This window comes from Brachyhypopomus gauderio, chromosome 2, assembly GCF_052324685.1.
Source record: "Brachyhypopomus gauderio isolate BG-103 chromosome 2, BGAUD_0.2, whole genome shotgun sequence".
Classification (NCBI taxonomy): Eukaryota; Metazoa; Chordata; class Actinopteri; order Gymnotiformes; family Hypopomidae; genus Brachyhypopomus; species Brachyhypopomus gauderio.
The window spans coordinates 21,818,375-21,836,484 of NC_135212.1; positions in this window are offsets into that span (position 1 = coordinate 21,818,375).

An 18,110-nucleotide genomic window follows, 5' to 3' on the forward strand; every position below is an offset into this window, starting at 1 on the left:
TGCAGTGTGAATCAGCATTCCTTCGGTAGCTACAGCAACTGCTGCCTGGGCTCCACGCAGGCTGACTCTGCAGCTCATGTAGGCAGATGAACGGCACAGAAACACAGGATATCCATCCTTCCATCTTCTACTCACCCCCCTTTTCCTCCCTATTCTACTATTCCCTATCCCTATACACATTTCCTCCTCTACTCAACACCCTCTGACTACTACTTAAACCTCTTCATTCATCCCCTCTCTCTCTTCTACTCACCCTCTCTCTACTCCACTTATCCCCTGTTTTCTAAAAAAAAAATTTTTTACCCAAATTTTCTGTGGCTGAGGCAAAAGGTTTAACTTACCTTTGGTGTACACATTCACATATACAGTATATGCATAGTGGATCCACTTCATTAATCCATCTGTCTGGATATGTTTGTGTATGTGATTTTCTACTACCTTCATCATTCAGCATCTCTCCCACTCTCGTGGTGTGTGCTGGAGACGGGTCTCCCCCTAATTACATGACCCACTGGGCTTCTAATTCACCGTGTTCCTTGCAGACGACATTTACTAATTACTCCCTCCTTTTTTAGCAGTAGCTCCCTCGTTTTTTATCAAGCTTTGCTACTTATTGTCTACTCCCCACACACACTCCCAGGATCCGAGGATGGCCTCCACCTCTTGCAGGCAGGGAGATATGTGGGTCGTACTCCATCACACCACCAAAAATACACAGCAGTTCAGCTTTACTGGTGGGGAGCTTTAACAACTTTGTCGGTGCTTAAAACAGAAGCAAGTTTCCTCAAAATAGCTACCCACACAGACCCAGCTTCCAGAGGGCAATCCAGTATTGGACTGCTATGCTTGGATGCAGCTGCTTGAAATGTAGACTGTACCTGGAATTTGTAGACTGTACCTGGAAATTGAGTGTACCTGAAAAAAATAGTATGGTGCATATTGGCTCATGTTAAGTCCTTTTACAAATTGTGAGAAAATTGGCTAGATTTATATTTTCAGCATTGGGACGACACTCTTATGCAGAGTGATTTTCCAGAATATTTCTCAGTACATACCACACCATGTGTGCCCCCTAGCAGCTGAACCCATCAACATGGTGATGCTGCCTCATCGCTCTGACAGGTGAGATAGAGGAATGCAAGAACCCCCCAAATGATAAATACAGGTGTGTGGCATGATATGTGATAAATGCAGGTGTGTGGTATGATACATGATAAATACAGGTGTGAGGCATGATAAGTGATAAATACAGGGGTGTGGCATGATAAATGATAAATAACGATGAGAGGTCTGATAAGATATAAATGCAGGTGTGTGGCATGATAAGTGATGAATACAGGTGTGTGGTATGATAAATGATACATAAAGCTGTTTGGCATAATATGTGATAAATGCAGGTGTGTGGCTTGATAAGTGATAAATACAGGTGTGTGGTATGATAAATGATGAATACAGGTGTGTGGCATGATAAGTGATGAATACAGGTGTGTGGCATGATAAGTAATAAATGCAGGTATGTGGCATGATCTATGTTTCACTTACTTTAGCTTACTTCCGTGAGTAATTTAAGTTGCAGGTTTGTGCCAAATGTGTAGAGTTTATATACACAGAGCATTTCCCCAAGACATCTTCCATTTTACCACCAATTTCAACCTCTCAATAATTCCTTAAGTCCAATAATAATGATGCTAGCTTATAAGAAATGGCCAAAAAGGGCAAATGTCTTAACAACATAACATCTAGAACTCATTATAAGTCATTGAATAATGTCTTATTCTAGTGCTGTCAATTCCAGGTGCCGCGATTAAAAGTCCTCACCAGGATTTTGCTCAGGCTTCCTGGATTGTGTTGATTCCACTAATTTTACCTGGATTGCTAATTAGGAAATCTAGCAAGCTTGAGCAAAGTCCTGGTGAGGAATTTTAATCGCGGCACCTGGAATTGACAGCACTACACTCATTATAGATCCATATGGTAAAATATCAGATGGTTAAATGATCATTTCACATTCTGGAAAGTGACTCTTGTCAAACGATGTAAATCTACTAAGAGGTTTGTAAATCAGTCTATTTTCACACTGCAGACGAATGTGTTGACAGTAGATATACAATTACAGTAGCAGTGGATCTGCAGCACCATGTATAGTATCCTGTGTGGAGACAGTCCCACAATAATTGCCCACATGTTGACTCAGACTGAAATGTTCAGCAAATATAATTTCTTCAAGCCAGCATTTAGTTATTAAGAATTTTTCAGTTGAGCGTAATCAGCATTAATATTTTGCCACAAAAAAGTGTAGATCTATATTCAAACATCTATTGCAATCACCATTAGAAAAACAGTTTAAGCAGCTCATCGTATGCAGTGTCAGCGTCATGCCTGGTCTGCAGACACAGTGATCATTGTTCAGCTGTAACGTTTCCCATCCCAGTGACATGAACAGACTTCAGAGAAAATGTGGTCAGTAGTAGTGGAGATGATGTGTGCATCATGAGACCTAGAATCATGAAAGAGGAGTATTTTATACACTTACAGATCATTTGTGATGTAATTTTATGTAATGGGTTGTTGCCCTCAAGTTTGAACAATAAACAATGAACAGTACAATATGTATCACCACTACTGTTAAAAAAAATGTTTTAGTACAAATGTGTTCTATTTTTTTTTATTAAAAAATATTTGCTTTGGTTCATGAAATGTCAGTGGTATAGCCTTTATTAATCTGGCATTGAATTACAAAATGTAAGAACGAACCTTTTCTGATTCTGTCATATTAGGAAAATAATGTTTGTTTTATTGACCAAAACATGCATATTATTACTTGAATTAGTATTAAAGCAGTTGCAGGTTGTAGAGGAAACGCTTCACCAAGATTAAGCAGAAATGAAGATCAGTGTCTTATATGGTAGGACACTTTCAAAACGTGGTGGGAACAAAACCAGCCACTTTGGGAAGTGGTGGGGACACGTCCCCCAGCGTGCCTGGTGGTAATGATATCGGTGCTTGCGACACGTGGAGACTGACCAGGCAGTGGACACTAACCGATCTCGATGGGCGCTTGATAATAAATATTGCCTTGTGTCAGCCAAAGCTCCTAAGCTTGTGCTTGTGCTCTGCGTACATCTACATGGCACAAGCTCCAGTGTGTGTGTTTGTATGGGAAGTGGTCCAGTGGACCCTCAGGAGAGCAGTTCAACATTTCTTTCTTCTGGCCGGTGGGGGCTGGTGGGGGACAGTGGGGGCTGGTGGGTGCTGGTGGGAGTGGGTGGGGGTGGAAGGAGGGCCGGTGGGGGTGGGCACTTCCACGTCTCAACAGAGGCCGATTCTCTTCAGTCAGGATCCATTAGTTGGCCTGCCAGTCAGGGGCAGCTCTGGAGGGGATTGTGCAGGGACCCTGAAGAGGTTGTCCTGACGTTGCCTCTCTGCTCGCCTGCTGTCACTGGACATGAATTGTAAAGAGCTTCTGTAGTAACCCTCACTTTCTTTTCACATTGTCAATAATTTTATGCTTTCTAGAGAAACTTGATTGACAAGTGACTTCAGTGCTAGACTCAGGGACACATATTTGAACATACTGTTAACAGTATGAATGAATACTACACAAAATGTTTAGAATGTTAATATAGAATTAAAAGGCCAAAGTGAACAATTAACTTGCTAATTAACTAAATTAACAATTAACAAGAAACTGGTCACAAGTGGATTTAAAGGTGCTATAGAATGGCAAAGTATATTTATAAACTGTTTTTTTGGTTTCTTTCCTGAAAACCCAAAGAATTAGTGGCTTTTGGTTTTAGTGTGACAGCTGTGTAGTATCCTTAGCAGGTACGAGTACTGCCTCATTACAAAGAACTGAAAGTACTGCCTTTCTTCTTATTATTACTACTGTTATTGCTAGTACTAATATTGTAACTAAAATTGTAGCAATTATGGATTTTGCAGTTTAAATGTTTCTGCCGGATACTTACACATTTAGGCTAGATTTGAGGTATTCAAATTATTTATTAAATTTGATAGATTCAGCTTCAAAATTTCACAACAATTTGTCAACAGCAGACTATATGCTAATAGTGAAGATTTGTTATATTATGTACATAATAAGACATAGTTAATAAAGTACTGCATAATGAGGGCAGTGACGGTCACATGTGTCTGTACTGAAAGGCGTTTCACAGGCAGAAGGTGTGTAAGACTGCACGTGCAGACACCGCACATTTACTTGAAGGAGCAGATGCAGTTGGCCGTACGTGTACGTGCACATTACATGAACAGCCAATGTTCAAAGGCATGCTCAGCAATTCTTACAAAATGACCCTCAATAGGACACCACCACTATGTGGATCTAGAACAGTTTGTCTTCAGTGGATCTGATTGAGTGCATGGCACACCGTGTCCTGTGATATACACCCGTACACATATTTGATGTTTGCAGGTGGCCTCTGGACTGAAACCAAAGAACAATTCGGCATGGCCTGTTCTATTCAGCACCTCAGCGTGTGCACTGAATCTATTTCAGCAAGCTTGTGGAACAGTGAGTACTGCCTGAAAGTGCTATTTTAAGAGCTCAGTATGAATTATGGAACGAAACACCCATGCAACGCATATCTCTCTAGCCCGTGACCCTGACATCTCCGGCATCCACTAAGACGGCGGCCACGATTGTTGACCACATCCTCGTCCAAGTGCATGTGGATGAGGGTGAATGTCCTCACTGGTGAACGGGGGGTGACCGGGGCCCATCTCTCTTGGCGTGCACCCAGGACCGTGTGCTCTGTGGCAGGCACTGCCTGCCAGGTCGCCACCTGGCCGGTACTCCCTCCAATCAGCCGCCGGTGCTCCAAGAGTTGAGCCAGCATGGCTATAATTGAATTTCACACATACCTCCAGCATCCTACATGAAGAGTCCCACACACTTTAAACTCACAATTGAGGACATCAGACTGTGATCATAGGAACATTATGAACGGTGTCAGTGTTATGAATGTTATGAATGCTTCTCAACATTAGGTTCCTAAATTGATGCAGCTTAACTCTTTGGCTGCTAAAAATGTCACTGTGTATCCAAGTGTCTGAGGCTGACACATAGGATTTCAGTTTTTTTCTTTCTTTTTTTCCACTAATGAGGAGTATGTGGCCTTCAAAGCCAGCTTTAAGGTATGTGCTGAGACATAAAACACATTTTATGTCTTTTGTCTGATGCCTCTTTTGGGTAAACGGCTAAACTCAGTTGTAGCAACAGTTTACTGGGTGAGGAATGGTCACAATCTGCTTAATGACAACTGAATTTAACATATTTAAATTTTTTTTTGTTTTGGCTGCAGTTTGGTTCCTTAACACAGTGTAAAGCTTCTAAACACATCAAAACTGTTTTCATTCAGCTTCATTGAAAACCAGCCATGATTTCCTACCATCGATTGCCACAAAGTCAAAGCTGTTGGAATTCTCTGCCTGGTGTCTGAGGGCCCCACACGGCCTAACCCACTGCCAGAAGAAAGAGGGGAGAAAAGCAAAACCAACATGAAAACACAAAGTAGGCCAATTATCGGTGACTACAAAAGCAGAGGCTAATGAGGAGTGGCAGGATCTAGGAAGTGCAGGGTGTCTTACAGCCAGGCTCACCCCATCCACCATCATGAACGTGAACACAGAGGGGACATTCAGAAGAGGCATTCAGTTACATAAGCCAACCATCTTCTCTCCTTTTCTCTCCTCTCTTCTTTTCTCCTCTCCTCCCTTCTATTCTGCTCTCTTCTCTCCTCTCTTCTTTTCTTCTCCTAATTTATCTCCTCTCTTCTCTCTTTTCTTCTCTGTCTCTCTCTGTTTCTCCCTCTTCTATTCCCAGTCATACCTTTGCCTCAGTAATTTATGGAGCTATGAATTAGTACAGCTGTATCTCACTGTGGGATTTGTATCAATGTGTGGATTGATATATTTTCCTTAAGAACTCTCAGTAGTCATATGCACATTTTTCTGAAGATGACTGCAGTAAATCCAGCATTTACTTTTCTAATTACATTTCTAACCCATTTAATTGGTAGAAAGTGGAATTGTAACCCTATTCTTATTTGATTAATCTAGGTGATCCAATATATTTCCAACATATTTCATATTCTGCCCAGCCTGAATTTTAGTAATCTTACATTTTGTGTTTACATAGAGCATGTGTGCCAATCCTGGAGATGTATCTTTTAGATCATTTTGATAATACAGCTAGGTGTGACGGGCAGGGTGAGCAACTAAAAAGGAAGCGATCACGCCAAGTCTCAGGGAAAGAGGATGGTTTAATAGAAAATGTGCAAACCAAAAACCCGTGCATTGTTCCAAATGAAGGAAATAATAACCAGCAGTCAACTGGTACAAAGACAAGACATATATAGACGAACAAACGACTCTCAGGTGAGACGGATCACGGGTCCCGCCCACCTGAGGGACGAACATCACGTGACCAAAACAGGACCACTGCCGCTGTAACCGGGGGCAACCGGCAGGGGGCCCCCCCACAACGTGACACTAGGATTATGGGTAATATTTTGCAGGTATATACACCTTCAGTGACCTGCTTAGACACATCCTTCATATAGAACATACCTGTATATGTTCTTCAAACTTGCTTTAAGGACCCTTCGGACCGATTGAGAGGTGTAGAAATAATGATTAAGGCATAATCATGTTATTTTATAAATAAACAATCTTAACTACAATGTGGCATTGTTGTGTGAGAACAAATTGTCCTGGCACAGTTTGTGTGTGAATGTATCAGGTGCTCTGAAGGTGCCCTGGAGTGGCGTGTTGATATTTTGATAGCTTTGTCAGAGGAAGGCTTTGGAAGTCACACGGTTGTGCCTGGCGGCCCCTGGGGGGAGAAACGGGATCCGTTTGCAGAATGTCAATCATGAGCCTGACGTCTCTATTCCCCATCGCTGTACACACTTCCCGGAAGGGGGAACACAATGTGGGAATGTTCGGAATAGACCAAAGGGTCTATGCAATGCATTTCAGGTGAGGGGTTTCTATGGGCTTTTTGATTGTTTGGTTATGCTTATGAACAAAAATGCTGTTTTGTACCATTGTCTTTATATTTCCACAGTGCCCTTCAGAAGTTGTAAACGATTCATGTAATAATATTTCTCTTAATAGATGCTTGCATTCAGACAGGCCCCTGTGTGGTCTCTGCTCATGCTCTCCCCGTTTCTGTTCCTAGCACCATTGTGTCAACACAGATTAAGAACTCCACACCCCCATCACACCACTGACAACAAAACCCACAAAAGGAGAGAGAGCCTGAATTCCTTCCACATCATACTAAGTGCCTGGTTTTGTGTTAATTCTTACTTCACTTGCCTGGAAAGCATATCGCCGTCCTGTGACAGGTGTTTCATGAATACCACGAACACAGAATGAATCCTGCCTCATCCCACATTAGTTTAGGCATGATCCCTCCTTCTTCAGATTCCATCTGTCCAGGCAATACATCCACCAGTGCAGAGGTCACTTAAGGTTAATTAAAGGCTAATTTAAACAGATAGGTCTTCACCCTCCACTTAAATGTGCCTCTGTAAAGAGCCTTTAGGTCACTGGGTAGGTAATTTTTTTAGTAAGAAAAGTCTGTGTCAGAAGTGGATATGACTAGCATATTACTGCTGGCAGATCTGAGGGCTTTGTGGGATCAGTCTAACCAGTTCACTGAGGTACACTCGGGTGAGACCATGTCGGCATTTGGAGGTCACTAACAGTGTCTTAAAACCCGTTCTGAAAGATACAAGTAACAGGTGCAGAAGTCTGATTATGGGTGAAATACGCTTCCTCATTCAAATCATATTCTTCTACGCTTCCTCATTCTCATCTGTGTCAGAATTATTACCACCAGGATGAAGCTGATTGACAATGTTCAGAATGTCAGTTGAGGACAGTCTGAATGTAAATAAAAACTAATAGGTAGAGGACTGAGCTAGTAGTTTTAAGAAGTGAAAACACTCTAGTTAATGTTCTGTAATTCATTGCCATGAGTGCTCACACAGTGCCTCATGCCTTGGGAGATGTTAAGTAATTCTTTTATTCCATTTAAATGTTTGAATTTGAGAGTTGATGGACTGAAAAGACACCAGTGAAGAAATTCTGTGTTTGATTGGTTTGAACCAAATATTACTAGGTGAGTGTATGGCAGTCACCCATTTCCCTCCATGGCTAGTCATCCAATATTCTGGATATTTAGTCTTATAAATGTCTGCATGAATTGGGTGCTTACAACAGTGATTTGACTTTTATCAAGTTACAAATTTCAGATGACTCTTTATGACATTAACATTATATCATAGCTGAAATGACAATTAAACTAAGTAATAAACTAACTCACTAATGTCACTGCCTAAAGTTTTTTTTTTATTGAGCCAAAACTTTGCATGGTATTTTTTCATATATGGGCATGTAAAAGTTTTGTACTTCATGGATCAGCAACAGGTGAGAGGTTAAACAGGTGAGGAGTTAAACAAATGAGGAGTTAAACAGGTGAGGGGTTAAACAGGTGAGAAGTTAAACAGGTGAGGAGTTAAACAGGTAAGAGGTTAAAAAGGTGAGAGGTTAAACAGGTGAGGAGTTGAACAGGTGAGAGTTTAAAAAGGTGAGGAGTTAAACAGGTGAGAGGTTAAAAAGGTGAGGGGTTAAACAGGTGAGGGGTCAAATAGGTGAGGGGTCAAACAGGTGAGGGGTTAAACAGCTGAGGGATTAAACAGGTGAGGGGTTAAAAAGGTGAGGGGTCAAACATGTAAGTGCGACGGGCAGGGTGAGCAAAACAAAATGGAAGTGATCATGCCAAATCTCAGGGAAAAAGTATGGTTTAATAGAAAAGTGCGCAAACCAAAAACCTGTGACATGATTCAAATAATGGATATAATGACCAGCGGTCAACTGGTACAAAGACAAGACATATATAGACAAACAAACGACCCTCAGGTGAGACGGATCGCGGGCTCCGCTCACCTGAGGGATGAACACAACACAACAACAACAACTGCCGCTGTAGACGGTGGCGACCGGTAGGGGGCCCGCCGTATCGTGACAGTAAGGAGTTAAACAGATGAGAGGTTAAACAGGAGGAGCACTGATGACATTGTTTACACCCTCATGCGATTTATTCTATTATAATCATAATGTTATGATTAGTAAGTTAGAATTAATATCCCTTGTAACAGATAATTGACTGGAAGGTAGCTTCTCTGCTATGTATCAATTTGTATGCTAAAAGATATTATCACTAATATCCACTTTTGCAAACTGACAGCTTGGTTTTAGTCCAATCATTTTTGTTCTGTACAGTATGTACCATTACGGATTTAATCTGTTTTATAATTTGTAATATTGTGTAATTCTATACTTAAAACAATGACGTAAAAAAGAATTCTACAATATTATCCTGTTAATATTGTAGTAAAAAGACATCAGAATATAATTATCTTATTGTCGTGGTAATACAATGCAATGTCATAGTAATCATCTTAGTCTTATTTGGTTGCTGTGGTCCATTTAATGAGCTTAATAAATAAACAATGAATTTGTGTTTTCTGTTGACAGGTTCTGTGTTCTTATGCTGTGGAATTTGCATCTAGATCGATGGCACAAACTGACGATAACTGAAGACTCACATTCAAAAGGAAGGACATCTTTTTGAGTTTATTTGTTTACACACTATTCCAGACTACTATACTAAGTATAAAAAATATTGCACATTATATTATATTATTATTATATTATATTTTCCCCATGTGTGTACACACTACAGTATTTACTTTTAACCTATTGCACTTTTTAAACTATTATAATTTGGAAGAAAACATTTAACATGACAAGTTTGTGTTTGAACCATGTTAGCCAAACGTAACATTGTTTAATGACGGTGCAAGGATGACCCCCCTCTTTATTTGTGAGCCTGGTTTCTACATTGAGAGGAATGGAACAAGAGGCACATTGTGGAACACATGAAAAAAGTTGTGGGTCCTGTCCAAGAATATCTTCTTCAAAGGATTGAGAGGACCAGTCAGGTGAAAACATCAAGGGCTGTATTTCTAGTGAAGGGCACTTATTTCCAGTGAAGAGCACTTCTTTTTACTGAAGGGCATTTATTGAGGGCTGCCTATCAAGGAAACTGATGGCTGATATCCATAGGGGCCAAATGAGACCCAAGAACTTCCCGAGGTCTTTTGCTGGGTTCTTTGATTGGCTTGGAGTATTGCTTTGGCATTCTGACTTAGGAGGGCAATGCATGGGGTGACACCTTTTGGTAATTCCTACAGAGTTGCATAGTGCCCGGCACACCATCTGTTGATGTCTCCACGATGCCACGTTCTGATGACTCTACAATTAATAGACACCTTATTAATGATGGCAGACAGCAGCCAGGCATTGCACAGTCTCCAATATTGCATTATAAATAAAAATAGCAATAGCATCTTAGAGTTTTAAATGCTTTAGTTTATTACTAATAATTGTTTTTATGTACTCATTTTCCATTTACCAAAAATTAACTAACAGAGGTTTTCTCAGCTGATATTCAGAATTGAATGATGCATTATTTATTCAAAGCAAATCAGGTGTTTCAGATATCTTTGCATGAAATTATAAAATATCTAAATATTCAACATGCTTTTTCTCCAGTTTGCTTTACTGCTGACTCCACATATTCTATTCATATGCACTTTCCTAACAGTAAGAATAGTCATAACATCTTAATGACTTTGTCAGTTATTAGTAAGACAGTCAGAGGTCAACTCCTCCAGGATGCAGACAGAAATGTCTTCTAGATAGTAAGGGTTTACAGAAATCAAGATTTGTCATTATTTTCCACCTGTCTGTGTTTTCATTGCCCTTTGAGTCACCCCCCCCCCCTCCAAAAAACCACTAGAACCACTAGAGTTCTGCTAGCCCAGACTTACCAAGCTGTCTTTTAGGCCATCAGTCAGTGGATCACAGATCTCTTGACAGACAGGAGCTATCAGGTGTGGCTGGGAAAATAGGTAAGAGAGTGTCCAGAATGAGAACATCTGATAGCTGTGTACTAATGGTGCTTCACGTTTATCTCTGTATCAACAGCTATTCATCCAAAGCCTTGTGTGTGAAGATCCAACAGTTCGTAGAAACCACCACTGTGGTTGGCGTTCTAATATGAACGCCTTCATATATGCAGGAATTTAACCCTTTGATGCGCAACATATGCATACCCCCTCTAATGCACAACATGGGTCAAAAATGACCCGCATTCATATCCAGTGTCATATAATGCTGGTAGGGTTTTCCTGTGTTCCTGTCTTTTGAATCTATTCTTTTTATGATTGAATATTCCAAATATTCATTAAATATCTTGTTTTTGATCACTGCTGATAATTATTTTCATTTGAACTTTAATACTTATTGAGCAAAAATAGTTTCTATAATAGTACATTGAATTTACACACATGGGTCAAAAATGACCCGCATTCATATCCAGTGTTATATAATGCTGGTGGGGTTTTTCTGTGTTCCTGTCTTTTCAATTTATTCCTTTTATGATTGAATATTTCAAGTATTCATTAAATATCTAGTTTTTGATCACTGCTGATCATTATTTTCATTTGTACTTTAATACTTATTGAACAAAAATTGTTTCTATAATAGTACCCCTTCATCCAAATGTGATATAAAATAAAGTAACATAATCCAATAATAACTAGTTTTAAGTTGTTACTTTAGTAGTGAGTGGTGTCAAACATTTATTTGGTTTTTGCCACATATTTTTCATTTTATCACACACACACAATGTCAGGTTTTCAAAGTGACCACCCAAATGCAGACATCAAAGGAAGAGGAAATTTAAATGAAGCATCTTAAAAATAACCAATAAAGGGTATAGGCAAGATCCAAAAACAGAACATGGAGGAACAAGACAAATAGGGAAAGCAGGACAGGACAACAAGACCTTAAGATTATGACTCTGACTATGATGACTATAAGATAAATACCGCAACACTTAGTGTGGAAGACTAATGATGCAGCAAAGGCTGAACAGAAGACTGGACTTGAATACAAACACAGACAAGGGGACGAGGGACAGGTGAAAAGACGCTCGGGTGAGGACAGTGAGCAGAAAACAGGTGGGTGACAGGCAGATCGGTGCAGCCTCTGCAGTGTAGTGAATGCTGTAACGGACCGATGTGGTAAAGGGTTTTTACTGGTCTACATTCCAAGTCTCACCTATGGTCATACTGTAAGCTTTGGCTAGTATGAGATCATGAATACAATGAGACAAAGAATGAGACTGCGAATACAAGTGGCTGAAATGAGTTTCCTCTGCTGGGTGTTCGGGTCTCCCTTAGAGATAAGGTGAGGAGTACGGTCATCCGGGAGAGACTCGGAGTAGTCTCGCTACTCTATCTTGTAGAGAGGAGCCAGTTGAGGTGGTTCAGGCATCTGGTTCACCTGCCCCCTGGGCTGGCTGGCCTTTCTGTCTTTGCACCTTTTCCTCTTTCTGTCTTTGGGAAGATGGCAGCGAGCGCACCTCTTCCTCTTTCTGTCTTTGGGAAGATGGCAGCGAGCGCACCTTTTCCTCTTTCTGTCTTTGGGAAGAGGGCAGCGAGCGCACCTCTTCCTCTGTCGTTGGCCCTCCTTGGGGATGTCTTTTTGAGGATGGGTGGTGGCTGTGGTTTGTTTTTGTAACCCACGTCTTCCCACTGCCTCAAGCACATGCTATTGGAGTTTGGGTGAGCCCTCCATGTACCTCTTCATATGTGGCATGACAAGATTTGTGCTCAGTTCCTTGATGAATAGCAGCCATGCAGCGTTCACACCACCCATATCACCAGGGTGTTGTGCAAGTGAATTCACACCACCCATATCACCAGGGTGTTGTGCAGGTGAATTCACACCACCCATATCACCAGGGTGTTGTGCAGGTGAATTCACACCACCCATATCACCAGGGTGTTGTGCAGGTGAATTCACACCACCCATATCACCAGGGTGTTGTGCAGGTGAAGTTGGTGTAGACATTGAGGATGGAAACACCCACCATGTTGTACTAGAGAACCACAGGCCTCTTCAAGGTTCAACAGTTAGCTAGTAAATAATAATTACTTGTGACCTTCTGACAAGTAATGTACTCACTCTCAAGGTAACCTAAACCTAATAAAATATTACAGTATGTACAATTGTCTTTCCCAAAGATCATCAAAATATTTTCTAAAGTAATGTTAGAACAATTGAAAAAACAATACTTGTGTGATGGGAGCTGTGGTGAGTTATGAAATGGTAAATGCATGTGGGTCGTTTGTGACCCATGTGTGTAAACTTGATGTATAAATACAAAAGATGTGTTTTTTCTGAAAGTAAAAAAGGAAAATAAGAATCAAGATTTGTATTAAACAAAAACAAGATATTTACTGCAAACTTGGGATAGAAAATGATTAATGATTTATTAATTTAAAAGATGTACCATAGAAACACTCAGCCAAACATGAAGTAACATAGAAAATGAATGCGGGTCATTTTAGACCCATGTTGTGCATTAGAGGGGTAGTGATTCAAAAAGGGTTTTTATTCAAAAAGTAAGAAATGAAAAAATAAATTAAGGATATATGATGATCAAAAACAAGTTAATTGAGGAATACCTTGAAGGCTGAATGATTAAATTAATTTATTGCAAAGATATAGAAAATAAAAACTCAGCCGGGTCACTTTTGACCCATGTTGCGCATCAAAGGGTTAAGCAGTTGATGTACTGGTACAGTTTTAACCACCCAAAACTCAAAACACTTAAATCTGTAGGTACAATCCTAGGACTTAGAAGGAACCCAACCTCCCTTACCCTCTAAACATCAGCGGCTATGTATTTTTGACTGTGGAGTCGCTCCAGGTACCTTAAGTCTCTTGGCACAGTTATAACTAGAACCATGAGATGGAAGGAGATCACAGTCTCTGTCTTCAGGAGAGCACAGCAGAGGATGTTCTTTTAAAAGCAATTAAAGAAATTCAACCTGCCACGGTTCTACACTGCAACCACTGAGTCCATCTTCACCTCCTCCATAAGCGTTTGCTTTGGATATTCCACCTCACAGGAACAAGCCAAACTCCAGCAATGCAGAGAAGATTATTGAATGTAATCTTCAAACACAAGAGCAGAAATACATAATCACAATCATGTGGCTGGCAAAGTCAGACCTGATCCCTCTTACCCTGGACACCACTTCAAGTAGGAAGTGTAGGAACATCCAATCCAGCACAGCCAATACCCAAACTACAATTTATTCCTTATTCGATACCCTCTTCTATAAACAGTCCAGGGTCATTATGTTTGGTTATGGTTAAGGTTAGGGTTAGAGTTCCATAGGCTCTCTCAAAGACTCATACACCCCTCAGTATCCCCTCTACTGCTTCATTCAAGTAAACGCATGCGGCACTGATAGATGCTGCCCATCAACGAAGGTTTAGTGAGGTCATATGAAGATGACCTTCTGACCTTTCACTCTCCACTACCCATCAGAGCTACCATCTGGAACTAATGAGTGCTAAACATGCAAACTTACAGAAGGCCAGCCATGATGAGTATTACGGTGGTAATAAATCCATGCACGGCCAGCCATGTTCAGTATTTTTGTGGTAATAAACCCATGCTGAACCCGTGATCAGCATTACCGTGGTAATAAACCCACGGCACGCCAGTCGCTTTCAGTATTACAGCGGACTGACCTCACGGCTTGGACCTTACCACCACCACTTCTAAGTATGCTACGCTGAGCACGCAGAGAACTGTGTAGTAAGAACACTATTCCCCGCACTTCCACCATGATACCATCCATTCCTGCACCTCACTGGACCCACCCCTTCCACTGGACATGCCCCTGCCACTGGACCCACCCCACCACTGGACCCGCCCCTGCCACTGAACCCGCCCCTGCCTGAGGCATCACTCTCTCACGCGTCTGCCTGACATTTCCATGGGCCACAGGGCGTGTGCTGTTCATTTTTATGGCATTTTCTTTGTCGCTGTGTCCTGTGAAGCCCGAAGTCGTCAACCTTCATGTTCCGCGACATGAGGTTGGTGATGTCCAGGAAAGATGAGTCATAATGTGGTGCCAAGCTAAGAAGTTGCCCTCAACCGTTGAAATCTTTGACTTTTCAATGGATGATGTCTGTAAGGTCAGGTGAATGAATGTCAAGTATGAATGTCATATGAAATCAAAGTGGTAGAATTAGTCATTGTCATTTGGATCATGATTTGGTAATATCAAAGGACACTGTCACCCTTATGACCTTGACCTTATGACCCCCCCACCCCCAAAAAAAAGAAAAAATATATATATAATGTTTTAAAAATATATAATGAAATATCTACATTGCAGGCTCTAATATCACCATGGTTGTGCGGAATCTAACAAGCAACCTATCATTAGAAGGCAAAGTCTCTTTTAAGCTCTCATTATTGTTTTTAACAATAACACACATATAATGCTGTCTAAATGTCTCCCATTGATAGACATTGTGGAGTAGACATGTTCAGTTGTTCACATGATCGGTGACACGGAGCAGTAGTTGGAAACAGCAGATCGTGTTTGGACAGCGGAACGTTCCTTCAACTCTAGAAGGATGTTTGAAACAACATGTGCACCAACCCTGAGCTCCCAAAGCTCTGGGAACCAGCCCGTCTCTTTTAGCATCAACTCTGCCCCTTCTTTCCTCGTCTACACAATCACGATTATCGTGAGAGTTAAGGGTAAGTAAACAAGAGCACATGGTTTATTAACAAGTAAGCAAGCAGGTTTAGTGTAGGGCGAGGGAGTATTTTATTTAATCTATGCTTTAACTCCAGTTACAGCCTTCTTCTTTGTATACTTAAAGGGATTTTGATTGAGAGGTTTGTATGAGCGCTGGTGATTCTAATGAGGCTAGGCGACTTTAATCATGGGGGAGTTCTGCATAAGTATTGCAAAATTTTGAATGTGTGTGTTCCCGTGTATGTCTGTGTGTGCGTGTTAAAGACTTAACATGACATACATAGGGCTCAATAAGAGCACTGTCCAGAAAAAAGACATGATCAGCTCACATTGTCATGCTGACTGCATTAGCTGTTAAATATCACACTTTACTCCTCTTCTACTACTATACTATTACTGTCCTATTACTCCCCTATTGCTGTCCTATTTCTCTGCTTTTACTCTCTCATTACTCCTCTATTATTCTTATACTATTCTACTATTGCTATACTATTATTCTACTATTAATATACTATTACTCTACTATTATTGTACTACTACTCTACTATTGTTCTACTATTACTGTACTATTACTGTACTATTACTGTACTATTACTGTACTATTACTCTACTATTGTTCTACTATTACTGTACTATTACTGTACTATTACTGTACTATTGCTGTACTATTGCTGTACTATTACTGTACTATTGCTGTACTATTACTGTACTATTACTGTACTATTGCTGTACTATTACTGTACTATTACTGTTGCAGATCGTGCTGTACTTGTCCCTTTCTAATTCAAACAGTGGTCGAACAATGGAGGAACAAACCAGCTAAAATTAATAGACTGTCCTCCTTTGTGTGAAAAGACTGAAAAGCATGGTGTCTACTCTGCACCTTTAAAGGAAGTTCCAGATAGGTATTTAAGTCTTGAAACAGTGTACCATGTATACTGTCTATTTAACCTTCCCAGGTATGACAGGTAGCTGTTTGGTGACGCGACTGAAGCTCCAAGCCTGCAGCTTCCACACCGTAGTGTGATGACTGGTGGGGCTGTTGCCCGGCGCCCCTGCCTGCTGGACCCCCCCACCCCTGTCGCTCCCAACCTGAGGTGACACTCTGGGCTCCAGTGCCTCAACAAAAGGCTACAACAGTGTCCGGCACGTGCGGACACAGACGCTTCTGCCTTGCATCCGACAGGGCGCTGTCAAGGAAGAGCAAAGACTGATGGGTAGCAGCACTGCTTAAAGCACACACTGCATTAGCCAAACAAGACCTCTGCTCTGTTAAAGACTACACTTTTTGGAACACGGCTGTTTCAAAAACACTACAGCTGTCCTGAGTGACATCTCTCAGCAGTCACGCTAAAGGGGTTTGCTTCCTTACCTGCAGACAATACATCAGCACGTTTCCTTTCATGACTTCATACAACATAGCTTGCAAGGACATTTGATCATTGATTTGACTTCTCTGCACCATAGAAAGCGATTGATTTCCTGTGCATGAGGCCACATCTAAAGGATACTGACCCATCAATCTACTTCACCCTACATTCCCTGATCATTCATTTTTCTCTGTAATAGGAAACTTCTCAAGCTCTGCTGAGCAGGAATGAAGCAGCAAAGCCCCATAGGGGAGCATAATTCTGCTTACTGCTGGGTAGGGCATTTCAATCTGGACCTGCACCAGGGTAGCACACTGTGTGACAGAGTCACGCCGGTGGACTGGATCTCTCTGGGCAGCCACTGAAAGCTGCATTGGTCTAAATCCAATCTTAGCCTGCACTTTCTTCACACATGACTCCAGTCGTTCCTCACCGCAAGCACTGGCAATATCTTCTACTGTCTGGTTATCTTTGTGCTTTCTAGTAATGGCCATAGGTAGCATCAGCTAGATGTTAGCTTGCCAAGAGAATGACGAATACCATACAGCATTCATTCCACATACTGCTTCAGTACCCTGTGGCATCTAATAAACAGCTGATGTGAAGTATTTTACTGAAACTGTTTCTATGTTCCTCCACAGAATATGAAATATATATATATATATATATATATATATATATATATATATATATATATATATATATATATATATATATATATATATATATATATATAGTATATTGACTTGTTTGTTTTAGAATTTTGCTGATTTCATTCCTGCTCAGAAATCCTCGGTTTTGATTGTTTTCTTGACATCATCTTTATGTCTAGCCTCATTCTTTTGAAAACATTAGAGAGAGAGAGAGAGAGAGAGAGAGAGAGAGAGAAAATGGTGTGTGTGATAGAGATACAGAGAGAGAGAGAGACAGAGTAAGAGGAAGAGAGAGGGAAAGGGGAGAGAGACACAGAGAGAGAGAGAGGGAGAGATAGAGAGAGAGAGAGAGA